The 23,337-nt window shown below is 43.8% G+C and overlaps 1 non-coding gene across 1 annotated transcript; it reads right to left on the reverse strand.

Moving 5' to 3' along the window:
- Window positions 1-15,958: 15,958 nt before the first annotated feature.
- LOC108177987 (uncharacterized) lies at window positions 15,959-19,667 on the reverse strand. Its single transcript, XR_016232108.1, has 3 exons — window positions 19,544-19,667; window positions 18,732-18,790; window positions 15,959-16,016 (listed from the first exon to the last, which is right to left on the reverse strand). It is a non-coding gene; the product is annotated as an uncharacterized LOC108177987 (transcript).
- Between the last annotated feature and the right edge of the window lie 3,670 nt (window positions 19,668-23,337).

Genomic DNA, 23,337 nt, shown 5'->3' on the forward strand with positions numbered 1-23,337 from the left:
CGACAGCCACCTCTCCTGACATCCCCAAGCCATGGTGTTCCTCCAAATTCATTTACGGGAAACATGAACTCAAGTTTGTTTAAGCCTCTGTGGGCCTAGTTTTCATCACTTACAGTTAAAATCTTGGAACTGTACCCAAGAACATAGAGCCAGCTACCAGACACAGCCCCACTCAGAGCCCCTAGTCCCCAACCCGTCTTCATGGTTCTGCTGTCAGTGACTATCTATTATCCATCACCCAAAAAATTCTTCAAGCATAAGACCTCCCCCCCAGGGTTCACAGCCAACAGAATAACTGAAATACATGATAGGTAACTTCTTATAAGAGATACACTACAATGAACAGATAATGTCTTTTACTTTTTTATAAATGTGAGACGAGAGAGAGAGGAAGAGAGGGAGAGGTGCAGCGTTTGAAAATAGAGTTCCAAGGGGGAAATGATGCTGTAAGGTAAATGGGTTATCCCGAACAGAAGGTCCTGTTCCTCTGAGCCTAGAAAAAAAAAGAGGTTAAAATGACCACAGTTCCTGGTATATGAGTGAAAATAGGAGGAATTAAGAAAGGCTGAAAAGAAGACTCTACTGGTCAGGGTTCATATAGTAAAGGCAGGGTGGAGACATGGGGAGAAGTGATGACTGCTTGAAACAAGCTTAGCGGAGAATGGGGGAGGGACTGCTTGGATGGCTGAGGAGGCCACGATCAGGAAGTGCCCAAGCTTCCACACTATTGAATTATCTTCTGGTGAGGCATGGCAGCAATTTGAACATTGGTTTAATTTCCTCTCCCAACATTGTACAAAGACAAGGTCAACTACATTTTTAAAGAGTAGAAATCCATAACAGCAGATAGAAGGGAAATGATCCTATGTGATGGCAAAAGAAGTTGGTGAAGTTTTGGAAAGTAAAATTGTTTGAATGAGTGCAGGAAGACAGTAGGGGGCCACTGGTGAGAAAATGGAATGACAGTGAATGCAGGCACAAGGATGTAACACGCACCTGAGGCATCAGTATCAGGTGGGAACTTGTCAGAAACCCAAATGCTCTGACCCCAACGTAGACCTCCCATGGAAGGCTGGAGATTGGAGGCCAGCTCTGTGGCGCAGTGGGCTAAGCCTCTGCCTGCTGTGCCTGCACCCTATATGGGCTCTGGTTCTAGTCCCGGCTGCTCCTCTTCCAATCCAGCTCTCTGCTATGCCCTGGGAAACAATGGAAGATGACCCAAGTGCTTAGGCCCCTGCCACCGTGTGGGAGACCTGGAAGAAACTCCTGCCTCCGGGCTTTGGATCAGCCCAGCTCCAGCTGTTTAGGGAGCGAACCATTCAGGGAGCAGACATTTAGGGAATGAACCAGTGGATGGAAGACCTCTCTCTCTGTCTCTCCTTCTCTCTGTCTATAGCTCTACCTCTCAAAGAAAAAAAATACATCTCCAAAGATAAAAAAAAACTTGGGATGGGGCGCAGGTGTCTGATATTTAATAATTCTTCAGGTGTTTTTTAAGTGTGAAAAACACTGCAACAGGTATGGGGTCAAAACCCAGAGTCTTAGGGATTGAAAGCACCTGGTATCTCTGAGAGCAGGAGCTCAAAACAAGGTTAAACTTCAAAAGAACTAGCTAACAGTCTGTCTGAAGAGCGCCCGTAAGGCCAGATTCCTTCTCTCAGTTCAAGCAGGCAGATAACCGTGCTGCTTTCCTACAGTTGATGAAGCACATGAACTTGAAGCAGATGGACTGGGACCAGAAGTGGCTCAGAGTAAGAATGAGTCAGCGTGCTACAAACAAAGAAATTACTGAAAAATCTGATTATTAAAAAGTGCTCTCCACTCCCACTTGGCTTCCAAAGTGGAAATAAAGATTCTAATTGAGTCCCCGCTCCCAAGCAGATGGGAAGTTCCTCTACAGGCCAAGCAGACTGAGAGGTACAGATCCAGACATGAAGGGGTAACATGCCAACCCAAGAAAAAACCGAGTCTCTTGCTGCCCGGTCACCATGCAGTGAGGCCACCAGCCTCCAAGTCCCGGCAGTGTGCTCCCTATCAAGGTTTAGTGCCTCTCTTACACACGAAAAGTCAACCATCACAGGACATTTGAAGAGAGTATGTAATATAAGAGATGCAAAAATAGACCCAAAAAAAGGAACTCTAAGGAAAGAGACCATACAGGAAGCAGAAATAATTCCCAAAACTACAAGGAGTGTCCTTCAAAGGATAAGAAAAGATATTCTGTAGATGAAACAAGAATGAAAGGCTGAAAAAAAAAACAGAGTATTCAGAAAATAAAAGCAAGTTCTTAGAAATTTTAGAAGAGTCTTTAGGATAAATTCAACTTGCAAGAAAATAATTAAAGTTGAGGTTTCTGAAAGAGCAGAACCAACCAAAAATGGGGCAAAGAGACCACATAGGAGAGAATTAACAAGGGAATTAGAAGATCAATCCACAACATTCAGTATTTGGATAATAAAGCTTAAGAAAGAAAAAAAAAGTGGAAATGAAGGGGAGAAAATTATAAAAAGAAATGATTTCCCAGCACTGAAAAACATAAATTTCTTGATTTAAGAGACAACAAAAGCACATTAACTGTAAAAGGACCACAAGGCATTGTTACGGAATTTGCGAGTGCTATTAATAATGAAAAGATCCTAAAACTTTCCAGAGATGAAGAAAAGGAATCTGTGTCCGGAGTCACGAAACCGGTCAGGCCCTGGCTTCCTCCACAGCAAGCCTGGACGCCAGCACGGAGCGGAAGGCCTTCAACCTTCCAAGATGGCGGGCTTTCCTGCCTCCCTCTTTTGGTTAACAGGGAGGGAAGGATTCGCGGACATAATATCTCCAAGTATTTTCTCTCTCATACACTTGCTTTCCACAAGCTCCTGGAGCAGTCCCACCAGAATCTGGGAATAAACCAAGAAAGAGGAAGACAAGCGCCTCTAGGGGGCGCAGGAGCTGACGCAGCGCGAGGGCAAGGGAGTTGGAGTTGGACGATGTGAGGCAGTCTTCTGCTGTAGAAAGCGCTCCAGCAAGGCGTCTCCAGGCGAGAGAGTTCTCCATGGCAGCTTTGCTTCCAGCGCCACAATCCTAAGGGCCCTTGCATGGTTCCATTTCAGGTGTTTCCAGGAAATCGGGAAAGTTAAAGTCCACTATCGGATGAAGGTCGAGAGTACATCAAGTTCATTTCTGAAGACAGGGAGTTTGCAGGTGGCTGACAGAGGAGACAGGATCTGGGGAGACAACCAAGATCACAATAGCGTGTGTCACCCAGGGCTCCGAGGAAAAAGCCTTCCTTTATCTGTCCAGGCTGTGAGCTAGGACTACCAATCCTGCAAGAAGTGCCTCTTACTAGGACAAAGGTCAGGGAAGATTCACCGTACTAGATAATACAAAAAGAAACATGCAGGGGCCCGTATTGTGGCATAGCAAATAAAACTACCGCCTGTAATGCCACATCCCATATGAGGGCCAGTGCGAGTCCCAACTGCTTCACTTCCAACCCAGCTCCCTGCTCATGGCCTGGAAAAGCAGCGAAAGATGGTTCAAGTCCTTGGGCCCCTGCAACTGCGTGGGAGGCCAGGAAGAAGCTCCTGGCTCCTGGCTTCAGCCTGGCATATCTCTGGCTGTTGTGGCCATTTGGGGAGCAAACCAGAAGATGGAAAATCTCTGTCTTTCTCTCTCTCTCTCTCTCTCTCTCTCTCTCTCTCATTCTGTCTTTCAAATAAATAAATTAACCTTTAGAAAAAAAGAAATATGCCATAACCCAAGTATCCACTGGTGTTTATTGATATTCTGCTAGATGTAATATATCCCCCTCAGGGGAAAAAAGGCGGATAAATAGAGAAATGCTTCAGTAAATATATATTTGGAATCTGCATTGAGACATAGAATAGGATATAAATTTATCTCCAATGTGAGAGCATTAGGAGTTGGGGCTTTCTGGGGGTGATAAAGAGGTGACATTCACAGGCCCAGCATAGCCTTGGCTTCTAAAGCCATAGACTCGGCCAACTGTAGATCAAAACCATTTGGGGAAAACAATGTAGCTGTACTGAGCAGTTCCAGAATTTTCTTGTCATTGTTCTTAAAACAACATTCAGATGATATTTACATTGTATTATTTATTATAAGTAATCTAGAGATGCCATAAAGCATATGAGGATATGCAAATACTATGTCATTTAATGTAAGGGAATCGAGGGTCTTTGGATTTTGATGTCAAAGAGGTATCCCAGAACCAGTCCTCCATGGATACAGAGGGATGACCGGAGATCAGGAACAAACTGACAACCCCATAGAGAGACGTGGGTTAGGAACTGGTCCAGCTTAGAAGAGAACTTAAAGTTAAACCCTCACAGGAAAAAAGCGACCATGGGAGCAGTACAGGAAAAATATAAACTGAAAGCTCAGTAAAGGGACAGAGGGAAACAAATGAGAAAAGAGAGCCAAATTAAAGAGAAAGAAAGAGTTGAGGGATTACAGAAAAAATGGCAGATATGAAAGATACACAAAGGAAAGCTTAGGTAAATAAATATGTGGAATCTCCACATTTAAACGTAGAAAAGGATAAAAATTAAAGAAATACTTCAGAAACTCCTTCCAAAAATAAAAATATATTTAATTTAAAATTGAGAGGACACACAATGTTCCAGAAATAAGTAACATACTGTAATAAAGCTACTGAACTTCAAAGACAAAGAATTCTTTGGGGAGCCCTACAGAAGTGCTAAGTCACTTACAAAGGGAAAAAATAAGAATGACCTCAAATTTCCCCAGAGTAAACTCTAAACCAGAAGATAATAGAGCAATGTTTATGAAATCCTCAAGAAAATAAATTGTAACCAAAGAATAGTTTACTTAAAATATCATTCAAGTATAAATGCAAAAAAGCACATTTTGAATGTCAGATGAACACTTCTTGTAAAAATACTAAACAATGAACTTCAATCAACCAGGAGAGAAGTGAAAAAACAACAACAGGATTAGCATTGAGATTGAATCTACTCTACTGTGGAACAAAGATTAAAGCAAAGGCAGGGTTATAGTACCAGAGCAAAATATAACTACCTGGCATAATAACTGCCTACCAATGCACACTAATCCTGCTCATCTTCATACAAAGGGGTTAAAACAGATCACTGGAGGCTGACAGATCAAGTAAAAATAATTAAAATCTACTTAGTAATGCAAAAGTGAATGCTAAGAAAAATAGCAACTAGAATTGAAAGGAAGAGTGGAGATTAAAGATTTTATTCTGTTACAGTTTTAATAGCAATTTTAGATCAAATATAAATACTTTCCTTTTGTTTGCTTATTAGAATAAACACACAATAATAACAAACATTACAAAACACATTTCATGGAAGACATGATGAAAAAATATAACAAAATAATGTGACAGAACTAAACCAAACTTAGCATTTACAGCAGAGTTCTGGCAAACCCTTGGCCTCAGGACTCAGAGCCAGGGGTGGGGTGCAAAACAAAATCCCTTGACTTGTCACTTGGCCGATTTCTATGGTGCACTTCCTCTCACCATGGCCCATTTCAAGCCATGCATCTGATATCACTGTGGAGCTGGAATGCATGTGTAACTTTGGCTGGCAGGACCCAGCTCCTGTACACCACTGCTGGCAGCAGTGCACTGAAATCAGCCAAGGAAACTTTTGTATTGGCTTTCAAAAAAACCAGCTGAGTGCTGTATACAGGAAACTCTCTTAAAGGGTTGAAAACTTTGAAAGTGAAATGTTGGCAAATGAGGGGGAAAGAGAGATGAGGCATCATTCCCTTGTAACAGACAAGATGAATTTCAGGAAAACAATATAAAATAAAATATCTCAAGTAGTGCTTCGTAGTGATAAAATACACAAATAATAATAAAAATTATACATCTATATACACAAAGAAACATAATATCAATATCCATAAACAAAAATTGCAGGTGCTATGAGAAGAAAGATATTTAAAACATATTAGTAAAATATTTCTTCACACTGAATTCTACAAAACATTCAAAGAGGAAGTAACTCCAATACTTTTCAAATTATTTCAAAATACTAAACAGTATGGAACGCTCCCAAACTCTTTTTATGTGGCTAGCATCACTCTGATACCAAAACCAAAGACACGACATTAGAAGAAAGCTACAGACCTATATCCTTAATGAATACAGAAAAATGCTAGCAAATTGAATCCAAAACCACATCCAAAAAGATCATACATCACAACCAAGTGGGATTTATCTCAGAAACGCAAGAGTGTTTCAACACCGCAAATCAATAAATGTCATAAACCACATCAGTAGATGCTGAGAAAGCTTTTGATAAGATTCAATACCACTTCAGAAGAAAAAAAACCCTCCTTAAAGTAGGTATAGAAGGAACGTATCTCAAAAATATAAAGGCTATCTGTGACGCACTAACAGCCACTATCATACTGAATGCAGAAAAGCTGAAAGCATTTCCCCTCAGATCTGGAACAAGACAAGGGTGTCCACTTTCACCACTCTTATTCAATACAGTTCTGGAAGTTTTAGCAAGAGCAATTAGGGAGGAGAAAGAAATCAAGGGCATCAAAATTGGAAAAGAGGAAGTCAATTTATCCATGTTTTCAGATGACATGATGCTGTCCGGGGAAAAACCTAAATATTCCCAGTGGAGTGTTAGAATTGATAAACCAGTTCAGTAAAGTTGCAGATTACAAAATAAACATACAAAAAAAAGTCGCTTTCTTGTATGCTAATGATATACTCATTGAAAGGAAAATCAAAAAAAGAAAACTCATTCACAATAGCCACAAAACAAATCAAATATTTAGTAATAAATTCAGCTAAAAAACTGAAAAATCTGAATAATGAAAATTATCAGGAGCCGGCGCTATGGCACAGCGGGTTAAAGCCCTGGCCTGCAGTGCCAGCATCCCATATGGGTGCCGGTTCTAGTCCTGGTTGTTCCTCTTCCAATCCAGCTCTCTGCTATGGCCTGGGGAAGCAGTAGAAGATGGCCCAAGTCCTTGGGCCCCTACACCCACATGGGAGACCTGAAGGAAGCTCCTGGCTCCTGGCTTCAGATCAGCACAGCTCTGGCCGTCGTGGCCATCTGGGGAGTGAACCAGAGGATGGAAGACCTCTTGCTCTGTCTCTACCTCTCTCTGTAACTCTTTCAAATAAATAAAATAAATCTTTCAAAAAAAGAAAATTATCAAACATTGATGAAGGAAATCATCAAGGACACAAAAAAATGGAAAGATATTCCTTGTTCATAGATTGGAAGAATAAATATCACTAAAATGTCTATATTTCCTAAAGCAATCCACAGATTCAAGACCTGAGACTATGAAATTGCTGGAAGAAAATGCTGGGGAAATACCCCAAGACATTGGCATAGGGAATGGCTTCGTGGACAAGACCCCCAAAGCACAAGCAACAAAAGCAAAACTAAACAAATGGGACTATATCAGACTTAGAAGCTTCTGCACAGCAAAGGAAATGATCAGTAGAGTGAAGAAACATCCAACAGAATGGGAAAAATATATTTGCAAACTACCTACCCAGCAAAGGGTTAATATCTAGAAAATATCAGCCACTTAAGAAACTCAACAGCAAGAAAGAATCAATCCAGTTAAGAATGGGCAGGAGATGGTGCTGTGGCACAGTGGGTTAATCCTCCAGAGATATGCAAACTCTATCTAGTCCTGGCTGCTCCTCCTCCAATTCGGCTCCCTGCTATGGGCTGGGAAGGCAGTGCAAGACGGCCCAAGTCCTTGGGCTCCTGCATCCACGTGGGAGACCCGGAAGAAGCTCCTGGCTCCTGGCTTAGGATTGGTGCAGCTCTGCCATTGCAGCCAGTTGGGGAGTGAACCAGCGGATGGAAGACCTCTCTCTTTCTCTCTCTCTCTCTCTCTCTCTGCCTCTCCTCTCTCTGTGTAACTCTGACTTTCAAATAAATAAATAAATCTTTTAAAAAAAAGACTAAGGGGAACCCCCTTGAATTACATTTTAAACATCTTACAGTAATAACAAAAAAGAATTTGAATGTCTTAATCAGTACATGGAAATCAGATGAATCTCCGAAGAAAAACACATGCAATTCTTTGTTTCAATCAGTAAACTAAAAACTAGAGATGTGAAATTGAAGTATGTTTCAGGTGCACTTGAAAAGTTAAAGCCCCCTTTAAACTGCTAAAACATGAGATGAATTTCATTAAAAGAAAGAGAATGATGATTTATCAACAGATTATGTACACTAGCTTCATTGATCAGGCCTTTGTATGTCCTCCTTTGTATCAGTTAAATAAGAATAGGCTTAAAGACAGAATTAAAAGCGTACTGGTTTTATTTGAGTATAGCTTTTACATTTTTGATGATTAAAGATCAGGTGATTAACCCATTTGTGATTCCCTAGAACAACATAAATCGATATTGCAGGATAATGTAGGATAATTGATATTGCAAGATAATGTAGAATAGGCGAGATGCCTGTTCTGCCATTGCCACTGAAGCGCTGTGGGAGAACAACTCACCAGGATTTAATAGGTATAATTCAGAAAAGCTTTAGATCTAATTCCAACTTTCTTATACACTTGTCAGAAAGAAGACACACTTCCTCAATGGCATTTCCAACTCCCTATTTGTTTGAAACCACATCAAGCTACCACTGCAACTGAATCCCAGTGGACATGGGGGTGGGGTCTCCTGTAAGGTCCCGGGTCCCCAAGGCGAGTCGGGAACCTCCATGCCCTGGACACATCGGCAGCTCCTTGGTATATTCAAGCACCGCGGGTGCCAGCCTCACGGGGCCCGAGCTGTGCGGCCCCATGAGGGGCAGGAACGCTCTGTGCTCCTCCGTGCGCTGCTGCTGCGATCCGGAAGCTCTCAAATTTGAAGCTCTCAAATTTTAAACAAGTGGCTGTGCATGCTCGCTTTGCGCTGGGCCTGGCCCCAACTCTCATCTTTTCTCAAAGGCTTGCTTTGCAGACAAGTAAGTATGTGAATCAGTACTTAAAGGGGGTTCTCCCCACGTCTTACCAGCCGCTAAGACATCAGGAGACAGAGGAGGGGTCTTTCCATTAACTAGGCTGAGAGTCCTTGTAATCCGAGAGCTGAGATGCACAGAACGTGAAACAGCTACCCCCAGGGGAAACGGTGTTTGGCCCTTGTCTCAGGTTAGAGTCCGGTGACAAATCAGCTGATGATGTGTGAGACAGGCACCCTGGAAAGATGCTCTGAGGATGCGGATGCGCATGGTGGCCATACTGCTGGTCCTGATGTGGGAGATGTTCCAAGGGAGGGCACTTGCGGGGTTCTAACATTGAGCTGTCCCACCCTCAGCAAACCACACATGGCTACGAGCTCTTGCAATGAGCCGTCTGAAATAAGATGTGCTATACATGTAAAATGCACATCACATTTCAATGTCTTAGTTTTAAAGCACTTTATTCATCTTTACATTAATTACATGTTGAAATGATGTTTTGGATGTGACTACTAGAGAATTTTCTACTATATATTAAATGGGTCCCCTATTTCATTTGGAAAGTACTACTTTGAAGGGTTTGGAGTATTGGAAATGGCTTACCTAAAATGTTCAGACAAAAACTGCCTCTCCTTTCAAACAAGTGACACTGCCCCTGCTCCCCAAGAAAATATCACTCCCTACCCTGTTCATATCCCGTTCAAACCAGACAACCTTACTAAACCAGCTCAACTCAGACTAAAGGTGTTGGCAGTAAAAGAAATTGCACCCTAACCACAGGCAGTCTGGGAAGGCAGAATTAGTCATTACTTTGACAGGACAGAAGAATTTAATCTTCTGCCAGCTGCTACACCGGAACCGAGGCAGCTGCTGGCAGGGCTAGTTCCACTGTATTGGCTGATTGCTCAATTTTGAAGAAGTGCACAGTAGAGAAACTGCAGAGAGGGGGGAAAGTAGTAGCAGAGGGCTCTCACCCACCAACTTTCATTTCCAGTTATTATATGGTTACAAATTATGATGCTATGGCATCTTTGGCCACCTTCAAAAGTAATTGACCCTAATGAAGAAATTGCCTGCTGCTCTAGTATGAAATAGAGCTGGGGACAGAAAATGATCTGTAAATTTAGGCTCTCAACTTGAGCAGTCTCCTTTAGTTATGTAATAGACAGTGGAGGGACTCCCATTTAGTGTATTGAATGGCTCTTAAAAGCAGTGTGGCAAGAGAACAGTATAGCTTTAAATCATTGTGTGTTGAATGCTGGTCCTAATTTAATCTTCCTAAAACTTTTGTTCTCTGGAAAGTAATCTCAAATGTATGTGCTCAAGAGGGTTTAAATCCAAGTTTATTATACTGTGAGGTTCTCCATGCAAAACTATTACTAGTGGGGCTGGTGCTGTGGCAGAACAGGTAAAGCTGTCGCCTTCAGTGCCAACATCCCATTTGGGGGCCAGCTTGAGTTCTGGCTGCTCCACTTCTGATCTAGCTCCCTGCAAATGTGGCTGGGAAAGCAGCCAAAGACAGTCCAAGCCCTTTGGCTCCTGCACCCATGTAAGAAATCTGGAAGAAGCTCCAGGATCCTGACATGGTATGGGCTCAGCTCTGGCCATTGTGGCTATCTGGGGACTGACCAGAGGATAGAAGACTTTCTCTCTCTCTCTCGCTCTCTCTCTCTCTCTCTCTCTCTGCCTCTGTCTTTCAAGTAAATAAATAAGTCTTTGAAAAAGAAAAACTATTACTAGGGGGTTGCTTTGAAAAATGCCCATGGAAGTGATCACCGGCAAAAGGAAGACCTTTCTCTCTCTCTCCCTCTCTCTCTCTCTCTCTCTCACTGTCCACTCTGCCTGAAAAAAAAAAAAAGGAAGTGATCAATCTCCAAATCTGTAGTAGCCACCAGAGCCGTCATTCTCCCAACTTTGAGGTGGCTTCCGTGGCATGGCTGCAGCTTGCTGTGGTATCCCCACATTTTCTTGAGTGTTTCCAACTTAGCCTCTGTATTCCCATGGAAGAATCTGGCTTCATATGTGAGCTACCTCACCCAGGAGTTTGCTTTGCCTCCTCACTGCTAACCTGTTCTGTGGTGCAGCTCAGTCTCAGCTTTGCTGATGCATTGCTTCCCTTATGTGCTACACTACTGGACCAAAGCCCAGAACTTGGATCTCTGCTCCCTCGGACATGCACAGGTGAAATGAAACCATCTCATCCATGTGGGAGGAGCTACCATCACATGGACACTTAATTTCCTAAGAAAGTAAGAAAGCTTTAGGCAGAAAAGCCTGGACAAGTGGAAATTGGAGAACTTCTACCATCAGGTCAAGTTACTGACTTTCTGAGGCTCTCCTTTCCCCCACCTTGCAGAGGCCAAACTTCAGTGCCAAAATTGTCAGCTTTCTGAGACAGGATTGAGGTGTCTGCATCAAATAATGTGAAATAATCGGGAAACCCTGGAAACATGAGATGGGAGAGGTAGGGGAAAAATGGAGACTGGCGCCATGGAAGACGTAACTTGAAATTCTGAGCTTCCTGCAATTTCTAGAAAGTTGAAACTCAAGTATTCTTCCTGGCATCAAATAAAGCAGAGATGTGCACCCAGAAATGCTAGCTTGCATGTCAGGAGCCTCGGGTGGTCACTGATGTCAAAAATAAGAGTGTTAATTGTTAACTCAACAACAGGAGTCACTGTGCACTTACTCCCCATGTTGGACCTCTGTCCTTAATGAGGTGTACTGTCGCTCCCCCTCTTCGCGGAGGAACGACACAGGACCCTGCGCTGTTCTTTTGTCTGCTCGGCCCTTCCCGGGTTTGCTGCTGGTTCTTCCCGGGTAGGCTGCCGTCCCTCCACCTCCGTGGAGGGGCGGGCCCCCCTGCCACTTTCCTCACTTCCGCGGGGGAGCGGCACACCGCAGGCCGGCTCTCTTGGGGGCTGCTCAGATGTTATTCGGATGTTCCCCTTAGATGTTCCTGGTGCATGTTGTCTCTCTCCTCCTTTATAGTCCTCTTCCACCAATCCCAACTCTGCTACCCACACGCCGAGCACGCTGCCCTCCTCCAATCAGGAGCAAGATCAGCTCCTGCAGCTCAGTCAATCAAATTGGCGAGAGGCAGCTGTGTAGAAGTTTACTCCTCTCCCAGCACCATATTGTGGGAGAGCAGATGCATAGAATAAGTCTTAATTTCAGTAACTTAGTCTAGTCCGAGTTGCTCCCCACAGTGTACTGTGAGAATTAACAGTAAAACCTGTCTTCAAACAGTACTTTATACTTTGTGTGTCTGTGTGGGTGCAAACAGTTGAAATCTCTACTTAGTATAGTGTTGGTCTTCTATATATAAAGATAATTAAAAATGAGAGCCGGCGCCGTGGCTCAATAGGCTAATCCTCCACCTTGCGGCGCCGGCACACCGGGTTCTAGTCCCGGTTGGGGCGCCGGATTCTGTCCCGGTCGCCCCTCTTCCAGGCCAGCTCTCTGCTATGGCCAGGGAGTGCAGTGGAGGATGGCCCAGGTGCTTGGGCCCTGCACCCCATGGGAGACCAGGAAAAGCACCTGGCTCCTGGCTCCTGCCAGGATCAGCGCGGTGCGCCGGCTGCAGCGGCGGCCATTGGAGGGTGAACCAACGGCAAAGGAAGACCTTTCTCTCTCTGTCTCTCTCTCACTGTCCACTCTGCCTGTCAAAAAAAAAAAAAAAAAAAGATAATTAAAAATGAATCAATGAAAAATGGAATGGGAGAGGGAGTGGGAGGTAGGATGGGAGTCGGGGTGGGAGGGCAGGAATAGGGGGAAGAAACACTATATTCCCAAAAGCTGTACATATGAAATTAGTACTCATTAAATAAAAACCTTCAAAATGTTTTAAAAATTAAAAAAAAAAAAAGAAAAAGAAATGCTGGCTTGGTCTTGTTCTGATCTCTGGCTTTTGGAAGTGAAGGTATCTGGGCCTGTAGTTTTCTTTGTTAGAAGAGTTTTTGTTTTTTTTTTTAATTTCATTTATTTCTTTGAGAAGTAGAGTTACAGAGGGAGAGAGAGGCAGAGAGAAAATCTTCCATCTGCTGGTTCATTCCCCAGATGGTCTCAATGGCTGGGGCTGGGCCAATCCAAAGCTAGGAGCCAGGAGCTTTTTCTGGGTCTCTCATGTGGGCATGTGGGTATAGGGACCCAAGGCACTGGGCTATCTTCCACTACTTTCCCAGGCCATAGCAGAGGGCTGGATTGGAAGTGGAACACCAGGACATGAACTAGCACCCATATGGGATGCCGGAGCCACAGGTTGAGGCTTAGCCTACTATGCCACAGTGCCGGCCCCGTTAGAAGGTTTTTAACTATGAATTCAATATCTCTAGTAGACATGCAACCATTCATGTTTTGTACTTAAATAAGCTTTGATAGTTTGTGTCATCAAGGGAATTTTGCCCATTTCACCTAACTTGTTGGCCTTGTGGGGATGCAGTTGTTTGTGACAGCATCCTATCACTTTCATGTATCAGGACTTGGAGTGCTGTCCCCTTTCATTCTAGATGTTGATCATTTGTGTCTTCTCTTTTTTTTATCAGTCAACCTGGAGCACCCTGAGCACTGCTGACATTCTGCAATGGATACTCTTCCGTGGTATGGCACTTCACTGTGACTTGTAGCATAATTAGCAGTGTCCCTAGCACTTCTGCCTGCTAGATACTAGTAGCACAGTACCCCAGGCCCCACCCCCACCCCCACTGTAACAACAACAAAAATATGTCTCTAGACATTGCCAAATGGCTCATGAGAGGCAACCTTGCCCGTGGTTGAGAATTCCTGCTTTTGACTGCTTTATCTCTGTTGTCTTCTTTTTCTAATGTTTCCATTTGATGTATAATTTTTTCTCTGCTGTAATTCCCCATTTGTTCATTTGTGTTGTCCATTTTTCCCACTAAAATTTTCAGTGTATTTTATTAGTATATTAATCACAAGTTTTCTTAAATTTTCTCTGTTGTGGTCCTAACATCTTGGATATCTCTAAATCTGGTTCTATTGATTAGAACACAGAATTGTATTTTCCTTTTTTATGCACCTCACAATATTTTGTCAAATGTCAGACATCTTATGAATAACAGTAGATATTAATATAATCTATGATCCAAACTATGTGTGCTTCCTCTGATAGGCAGTAACGCCAGGTGTTAAATCAGTCTACTCAATCATTAAGCTGGGTTTGGGCTTTATTGTTCTACCTTCAGTACAACACCAGTTTTAATTTCCTCTTAGGGTAGTGTGCTAAAGGGATTTTCTCAATTCCCCTATTTCTCAGTTTTAGCCTTCCCCTTGAGCTTGTACCACAATGGGGCTCCAGGCTTTTGGCTTTCCAATTGCTTATTACACGGCAGAAGTCAGAAGACTCCTGCTCGCTCGTTCTCACTCTAAGCAAGCTTTGTATACCAAGTTCTCAACAGTCTTGGATGCCATCCTTCCCATGACAGACAACTCTCATGTCTTGTCGCTCTCCCGCCCGCGGAGGAACGACACCAAACGCTGTTTGCTTCCCCTTCAGTAGGGCTTTATTAATAGAAAATGTTATAGGGTAGAAAGATAGAAAAGAGGGGGGAAAAAGAGCGCTCTACGCTGTATTCTCTTCCATATATAGTCCTTTTCCACCTATCAGAATTGTCCCTCAGTTCATGCAGCAACCAGACCAATCAGGTTTGAGTCCACGTGGTGTGCACGCAGTTCTCCTCCAATCGATGATAAGGTCAGCTCCCAGTCATTCGGCATTTGCAACACTCCATTCTCAGTTCCGCATTTTTCCACTTCTTCTCAGCGCCTTCTTGTGAGAGAGGGGCCCTGTCTCCCACAGTTCCCCCTTTTTTGTTTTTTATTAGTGGCCTGGATACGTGCCTGTCCTAGGTGCCCTGGGGCGCATACTCTGCTTACCTGTCATCAAGGATACAGGAAGCATGTCCTGTCCTCTGTCTTAGGTCACTAGAGTTGCCCGCAGGTGCTTACCCATCTTTGACTACCGCTCCAGCATGCTAAGCCACATTTCGGGGTTGCCTCTTGGCTGGTGCATGGCGATCATTGCTTGTTTCAAAATGACTTCCGCCTGTCACTGCCATTGGGAGAACCTTAAAAGCATGCGTCCAAGAACACCACCGCCAAGGACCACTGCAGTTCAGCTACTGCAGCCATACCTGCGGCTGTGGCGGCTGCTACCGCGGTAACTAATGCTGCGGTTATTCCAAAATCCCGGTGAGATCTTATCAATACTGCAAAATCCCTTTCCTCAACCGTTGCGGGCACAGGAATCCATGTGATAGGTCCATACAGCCTCTAGCACTGTTGCACATAATCCATGGATCCCAAGGGTTGGTGGAAATTGACTGCTGGGGATTCGCATAGGTCCAATTGTATCTGCCAAAAGACTCATCCTGATAAGTGAATTTGGAAGAAACCCAAAATCCCACACCGACCTGTGTTGTGGTGAATGTGGCTTGACAAGTGGTAAACTTTGGTGGCCAAGTCACCTTGTTTCCACACTCAGATAAAATAGTACGCATTGTATAGCTGCTGTTACCGCATTCCTGCTTTGGGCATATCTAAGGGACAGATCCAGAGCTAAACCCCACAACCCTTCCGGCATAATTCTTCCCCTGAAAATATCCCACTGTTTGATTGCCCAAACAAATGCATGGCTTTGTTTCATTGTCCATGTTATTCCAGTCTTCTCGACTCATAATCCTAAAGCATAGGGATCCCGGCAAAGATATAGTTAAATTTAACTGCTGAGTTCCATTTCTTGCTGGCACTGTTGGCAAATTATATTTAGATAAAGTACTATTACCTGCGAACACATTGGGCAGATAAGGAGAGGAATTGGTTACTGACAATGGCAGGGGCAGTGCTCTTAACAGGCCCCGGAACTCGGCTCCTTCCACTCCGTAATTATTGTGCAAGCTGATGCTTAGACTGTGCAAAAACAACGTCCACATATTCGACTTGCTGCTCTTCCCCAAACTGTCCTTCATCCTTATCTTCTTCCGGTGGTTGATTCACCAACTTAGTCCTTCTCTCTGGGGTCCAAATTGGCTGGGATGCACCCTGTGGAAAAAAACATACTGCGCCTCATACCCTTCTGATTAAAGGAAACAGGCCTTTCCATTTATTATCTTGCAGATCTTTCCACATAATCCATTGTACTGACTCCTCACTGGCTATTTGGGTATGCATCTCAGCAGGTGTTTTGCCATTTTGTTTTTTATTTAAAAAGTTAATGGTATAAAGGGCCAAGGCTAATGCATCCTTATTGGATACAGCTAGCTCCCCTATTCCCCCTTTTTGTTTATTAATTAAATTTTTTAAATACAAATGGGTTCGTTCCACAATGGCTTGACCTTGGGGGTTATAAGGAATGCTGGTAATATTCATAACACCAAATTCCTTCAAAAACATAGCAAAGCGTGCTGACGTGCTGACGTGCAAGCCAGCCCATTATCTGTTTTGATAATCTGAGGAATCCCCCAGGCTGCAAAGGATTGTAAACAATGCTGAATAACTTGTTGTGTTCCTTCATTATTCAGGGCTGTGGCCATAACCACGCCTGAATACGTGTCCACTGTCACATGAACACAACTTTGCCGTCCAAAAGAAGGAATATGAGTAACATCCATTTGCCAAATATGACACGGCTTAAGGCCGCGGGGGTTGGCGCCTGCCGGAATTTTGGGGGCTATGGAAATCACGCACCTTTCACAAGACTTTATAATATCCTCGGCTTGCTTACGGGCAATATTATACTTCACACTTAAAGTGGTGCTATTCACATGCCATTTAAAATGATACTCTCTGGCTTGATTAACAACGGTGCAGGCAAGCAAAAAGCGTGAGTAATGATCAGCTAGCATATTGCCCCGGCTGAGTGGCCAGGTAGATTCGAATGTGCTCTTATATGCCCTATAAATATAGGATGATGTCTCTGTATTAACAATTCTTGAATTTCCTTTAAATAGGCATATATCGTGGACAATCTGGAAATACTGCAAGCCTTATCCAACAATTTCACTGCATTAACCACATAAGCACTATCCGATAACACATTCAATGGACCATTCTCTTTACGTAAAACAACTGCAATAATGGCTAACTCTGCATGCTGGGGAGAGGGGGATGCAGCCAACACAAAGTACCGCTGATTACCAATTACAGCGGCTCCAGTTCCTCCCTTGGCTCCATCTGTAAATACGGTAGGGGCTCCTTCAATTGGCTCTTTGCGCACTTTTTGCACCCTTGTCACTAAAACATGTGTACAAAGGTGACGAAAGGATGGTATGGATAGTGATTGTCTATTTCTACCTGCAGCACAAGGGCTATGTATGCCCATTGCCAGCATTCTCTTATAAGAGCTTCCATTGCATCTCTATTAAAGGGCACTACACACCTTGTTGGAACCTTTCCCGCAATTTCAGTGGTCCTTTTTATTGTTGTTAATATTAAATCTGCCACTGCAGAGCCCTGGGTATACCAAATGTGAGGCACATGCGAATGCAGATAAACAAACAATAAAGGGCCTCCCTGCCAAATTACTGCAAAGGGGTAAATTTGTTCAACAAAAATCAGCACCTCCAAGGGTTTTGCTAAATCGCACCTCTCCATCTGAGTGGCCTTAAGCCGTGCTTCCACCTTCTGTAATACTAGCCGAGCCTCTGCTGTTAGCACGCGTGGTGAGGTAAGTTGGGGGTCTCCCTCTAATATCTTAAATAAAGGCATCATCTCTTCAGTAGTTAGCTTGCAATAGGGTCTTATCCAATTCAAATTACCGCACAGTTTTTGAAAATCGTTTAAGGTCTTCAATCCTTCCGTAGCTATTGTAAATTCTAGGGGTGCTACCTTCTCCGGCATCAATCTAAGCCCCAAATAGCACACTACAGTATCTCTTTGTACCTTTTCAGGAGCTATTTGTAATCCTGCATCTTCTAAACATGTCACCATCAGCTTGTATGCCTCATTTAATTGACTCTCACTAGGTGCTGATATTAGTAAGTCATCCATGTAATGAAAAATCTTAACTCTTGAGCACTGTTGACGTACAGGTTCAATAGTCTGAGATACATATAGTTGACATATGGTAGGACTATTGACCATGCCTTGGGGGAGTACTGTCCACTGATATCTTTTATCTGGACCCTGGTGGTTTATGGCGGGTACAGTAAAGGCAAACCTCTGAGTATCCCGCTCGTGCAGCGGTATGCTGAAAAAACAGTCTTTGAGATCAAGCACCATTAAAGGCCAATCTTTTGGAATCCTGTTGGTACTGGTAATCCTGGTTGCAAAGCCCCCATGTGTTGCATCTGGTTATTAATGGCTCTTAAATCATGTAATAGGCGATACTTTCCTGACTTTTTCTTTATTACAAATATTGGCGTATTCCATGGGGAGGTTGATGGTTGCAGATGACCAGCCTCTAATTGTTGCTGTACTATTTCATGTATGGCAGCCAGCGTTTCCTCGGTAAGGGGCCACTGCGGTATCCACACTGGCTTATCATTTAACCAAGTCAGCGGTAGCCGCTGCTTCGCAGTGACCCCTATGAAAAACCCAGGCCCTGTCTTCCAGGATTGCCCCTAGCCTGCAAGGGCTCCTTCCTGCCCTCTCCTCTGGGTCCCAATCCTCCTCCGTGATATCCCATTTGGCTCATAGTCTTCCATCCCGGAGAGATCTCCAATTGGCCTTCATTGGTTAAAAATATCCCTAGTTGTTCTAAAACATCTCTTCCCCATAAGGTAATAGGAACCGCACAAACATAAGATTGTACCTTACCCTTATTACCTTCCTGATCTTCCCAGGAAAGCAACTGAGCACTTTTCCTCCCCATACTGCTGTGGTAAAAAAGGACCTTTATTTAATGGTAGCGACTTCGGCAACGCTAGGGGGCGATATCGCGGGGGTGGATCGTCCTGCGACGTTAAATTCGCCAGCCTTGTCAGGCTGGGATAAAGACTTGACGTCTCCTTCCGGGGCCGCTCATCCTCTGATTCTTCCTCTGTCCGATCCTGACTCACACTTAATTCTTCCTTCTTTTCCTCGCCGTCCCTCCTACTGTCACGACTGTTGTCTGACTGCCTCGCCATGATTCCTCCTGTACTTTCTCCAACAGCTCACTTCCCTCATCGAGCAGCGCGCCTACTCTTTCTGTGGGGTCACGCATCGCCTGGTCGACCGGCTGCCATAGCCTCATTACCTCAGCCGACTCCCCGGCGCTTCGCAGCTGTCGCTCTACATGTTTCCACTGCTCTGGTTCTAGTTCACCGTTCTCCACAAACCAGGGAGATACCCTCGAGACTGCTCTTGTGAACGCACAGACAGTGGCTGCCTTTACTGGGGTGCCTGCTGATTTTAACAATCGGCTTAGGAGCAGTCGTAACTTTGTGGTGTGTTCCCCATCTTGTCTCATGGTGTGGTTAATATTTCCTGCACAATCTACCTGGGCGTCCCTAGTAATTCTTCTTGAGTCTCGCTCAGTTTTCTTCCTAGGTTTTCCCTGGTTCAAGATCAGCAATTCTTCCTGAGCCTCCCCCAGCTCCCTTCCTAGGTTTTCCCTAGTTCAAAATCTTCTTTTCCCGGGTACTTACCCGCTCTCCAGCAGTTCGGCGTACCCGAGTCACGGCACCAGCTGTCGCTCTCCCGCCCGCGAATGAACGACACCGAACGCTGTTTGCTTCCCCTTCAGTAGGGCTTTATTAATAGAAAATGTTACAGGGTAGAAAGATAGAAAAGATGAAAAAAAAAAAAAAAGAGCGCTCTACGCTGTATTCTTTTCCATATACAGTCCTTTTCCACCTATCAGAATTGTCCCTCAGTTCATGCAGCAACCAGACCAATCAGGTGTGCACGCAGTTCTCTAATCGATGATAAGGTCAGCTCCCAGTCATTTGGCATTTGCAACACTCCATTCTCAGTTCTGCATTTTCCACTTCCTCTCAGCGCCATCTTGTGAGAGATGGACCCTGTCTCCCACAGTGCCTTTGTTGGGTCTTGAGAAGGTGAGAGTCTCCTGACCATTTTTCAGTACAGGTGATCTCTGATTGCATTGGCATGAGATCCTAGGTCTGAGACTGTCCGCTGCCCCTCATTACCCAGAGGTGGAAGCTGTTTGCTCTCCCTATTGCCACCTTATTCAATTTGAAAATCTTTGACCTATGTCCTGGGAGCCACAGAGTTCACTGTCCCTTCCCCGCTAGGAAGCTATTGTTGATAGGCAAGGCAAGGTCCAGGGAACTTTTGCCTTTCCCACGGTAGGTGCTTACTCCCTTCCAACAGACCCTCACCAGCAAGAGAGGCTGTCTCTAGAGTCCTGCCTCGTGTCAAATTGTTCTCTTCAGTACTCAGTAGAGACCAGAGAGAAGAGACTGAAAGTGGAAACTCCCATTGTGCCTGGGGCTCTCAGGGATTTTATATTCTCATACACTTACACGTTTGCCATTCAGCAATTCATTAACAATTTTAGCTGAATTCTAACTGAGTTACATGCGATTTGACATCTCTTCTGCCACACTCATACCCTATTTCTGTTTGGTAGAGATCAATCTTTTCTCAAATGTCAGGCTATTTATTGATATGTGACCCTCGCTGGATTGAACAACTGTCCCAGTTTGCCTGGGGCCAAGGGGTTTCCCAGGATATGGGACTTTGGGTACCAAATCTGGGAAGGTCTAGCTGGTCATCCTAACCTCAGCTCTTGGATGGATTCAAGAAAAATCCTTTTGTAATTTTCCTGGTTGTTAGAGTAGGAATAATGCCCTTTCTAAATTTTTATATCCTAGGCAGGAGCCAAATGGTGAAATATTTATGAAAGTTGAGTATGGACAAAAGTGGTTCTTGAGTTGGTGAGGAAACCATGTGGGGAAACATCTGTTTCTTACTAGAGCAGGCAGGGCTTGGGGGACAGATGCCTTGTGAAATTTTCCCTAAAATAGAGAATAAGCAAAATGAGTTCAGTCTTGGTCATTCTTTTGCCTCTCAGCAGCAGACTTAGCCAATTACTTAATAAACTCTGGTTGAAGTGATGGATCCACACCTATTCCTCCTAAAACTGTACTCAGCACTTACTAGCAGCTGGCCAGTGCCTTATTCCGAGCAGGTGAGCATCGTCTATAGATTTTATTTATGTATTTGAAAGGCAGAGTTGCAGAGAGAGCAGGACAGACAGAGAATCTTCCATCTACTAGTTCACTCCCCCAAATAGCCATAAAAACCAAGGCCACACCAGGCCAAAGACAGAAGCCAGGAGCTTCTTCTGGGTCTCCCACATGGATACAGGGGCCCAAGGACTTGGTCCATCTTGTGCTGCTTTCCCAGGCACATTAGTAGGGAGCTGTATGAGAAGTGGAGCGGTTGGCCCTTGAACTGGCCCCCAAATGGGATGCTGGTGCTGAGGGCAACAGTTTAAACTGTTGTGCCACAGTGCCAGGCCCTGAGTAAAATGTTTTTAACATGTATTCCCTTTTGTGGAGAAGGAAGAAGGCTGAGTGCGGCATCAAGCTTTCAGCAACAAGAATATTGACCACCTATGCGTGAATGTGTATGTGTGTGTGTGCATGTGTGTCTACACTGACCATCAACCATCTGGGGGGACATATTTTACATCTGGTATTTACACATCTGGCACTTTTTAAAAAGACTTATTTTATTTATTTGGAAGACAGAGATACAGAGAGAGAAATGGACAGAGATACAGAGAGAGAAAGAGAGGTCTTCCATCCACTGGTTCACTCCCACAATGGTCACAACAGCCAGGGCTGGGCCAGACCAAAACTAAGAGTCAGGAGCTTCTTCTGGGTCTCCTACATGGGTGCAGGGGCCCAAGAACTTGCTCCCTTCCCAGGCACATTACAGAGAGCTGTGTCAGAAGTGGAACAGCCGGGACTCAAACTGGCACCCAAATGGGATGTTGGCACTGCAGGCAGTGGCTTACCCTATGCCCCAGCACCAGCCCCTCTGGTATTTTTTTTTAATTTCAGAAATCATGGGAGCCAGAAGAGTTTGTGAACTGAGCAGTCATCACTAATGGCTCTGAGGTACGCAGCCACAAAAAAAAAAAAATGCTCTATATCCTGTGTGATGATGAAGCTCTCTCATCTGTTCAGGTGTTCCTTGTGTATCCAAGAAAAATATAGCCTCTAGATGAGAACATAGACTGCCTATGTGATGTCTTCCTATAAATAATCAAGATGGCAAGATAAGCATGCAGAAACAGCACAGAAGTTGTAAAACTGGAAGCATTTATAATTTAAACAGAATCAGAGTCTGTGTAACTATTTCATGACAATAATAGTTAAGACTTGTCTTGATTATGTGCCAAGAATAGTCCTAAAAGCTTTACATATACTAACACACATGTAAACTTCATTATCCACACATTACAAATCAGGAAAATTAGTAACAAAGAGGTTAGTGAATGTGTACAAGGTCATACTAACAGCAAGTGGTGTCTGTTTCCAGAGTTGTTTTAAGCACGGTAACAACGGTCAAAAACACGGAAGAAGTAAAGATTTCCGCCTGCAGAGTAGGATTGGAGTGTGAGAGCTTGTATACATCACAGAGCCTTTCAAATAACATTTTTCAGGTCAAATAACAACCAGTGATGCACAGAAAGATAAAAAGGGCATTCTCAGAAAAAAGACTTAGAAAATCATACAGCAATGCCTTGGACTAGCTACAAATCAGCAGAGAGCATTAATTATACAGGAAGCTGTGGCCACGTGATAGAAATGTCACGTGATACAGAGGACCCAGTCGCAGTGGAATCGCCAAGAAAAACCAACTTGCAAGCAGATCTCCACTTCTGTACCCAAAATTTTTGTGCACTTTCAGTTTCAAAAATTAAAGATTACTCAGAAGCAACTTACCATGCATAATAATTTAGGCTGAAATTGTTACTAGTTCCACTTATGTAATAACGATTATGAGAATAAAATGAAAAATGTTGGTTTGAAGATGATGGCATAGATGTTGTCAACTTGCACAGTGAAATTCATGAATGACTGGGCTACCCCACAAACCTCCAAATCAATTCCTGTAATCCAGAAGATACATAGGAAACACAAGACATCAACAAGTGTATTCACAACATTTTTGGAGTCTGTGAAGAGGGACTGTCTTGGAAGAGTAGGATACTCTGAGGGCTCCATGACTGGTTTTTCAAGACAAGTGTTTATTACAATAAAGTATAGTTTATAAATATGGAAGGAAGTTTTTTTAGTCTATCCCATAGGCAATCACCAATATCCTCTGTATACATAGTGGTGACCTAGATGATTTTATATATCTTTTAATTTTTAAAGATTTATTTGTTTATTTGAAAGGCAGAGAGAGAGAGAGAGGAGGGAGGAAGAGATTGTCCATCTTCTGGTACACCCCCCAAGTG

The sequence above is a fragment of the Oryctolagus cuniculus genome, chromosome 4 (genome assembly GCF_051225735.1).
Source record: "Oryctolagus cuniculus isolate XC-2025 breed Fujian yellow rabbit chromosome 4, ASM5122573v1, whole genome shotgun sequence".
In the NCBI taxonomy this organism is placed as follows: Eukaryota; Metazoa; Chordata; class Mammalia; order Lagomorpha; family Leporidae; genus Oryctolagus; species Oryctolagus cuniculus.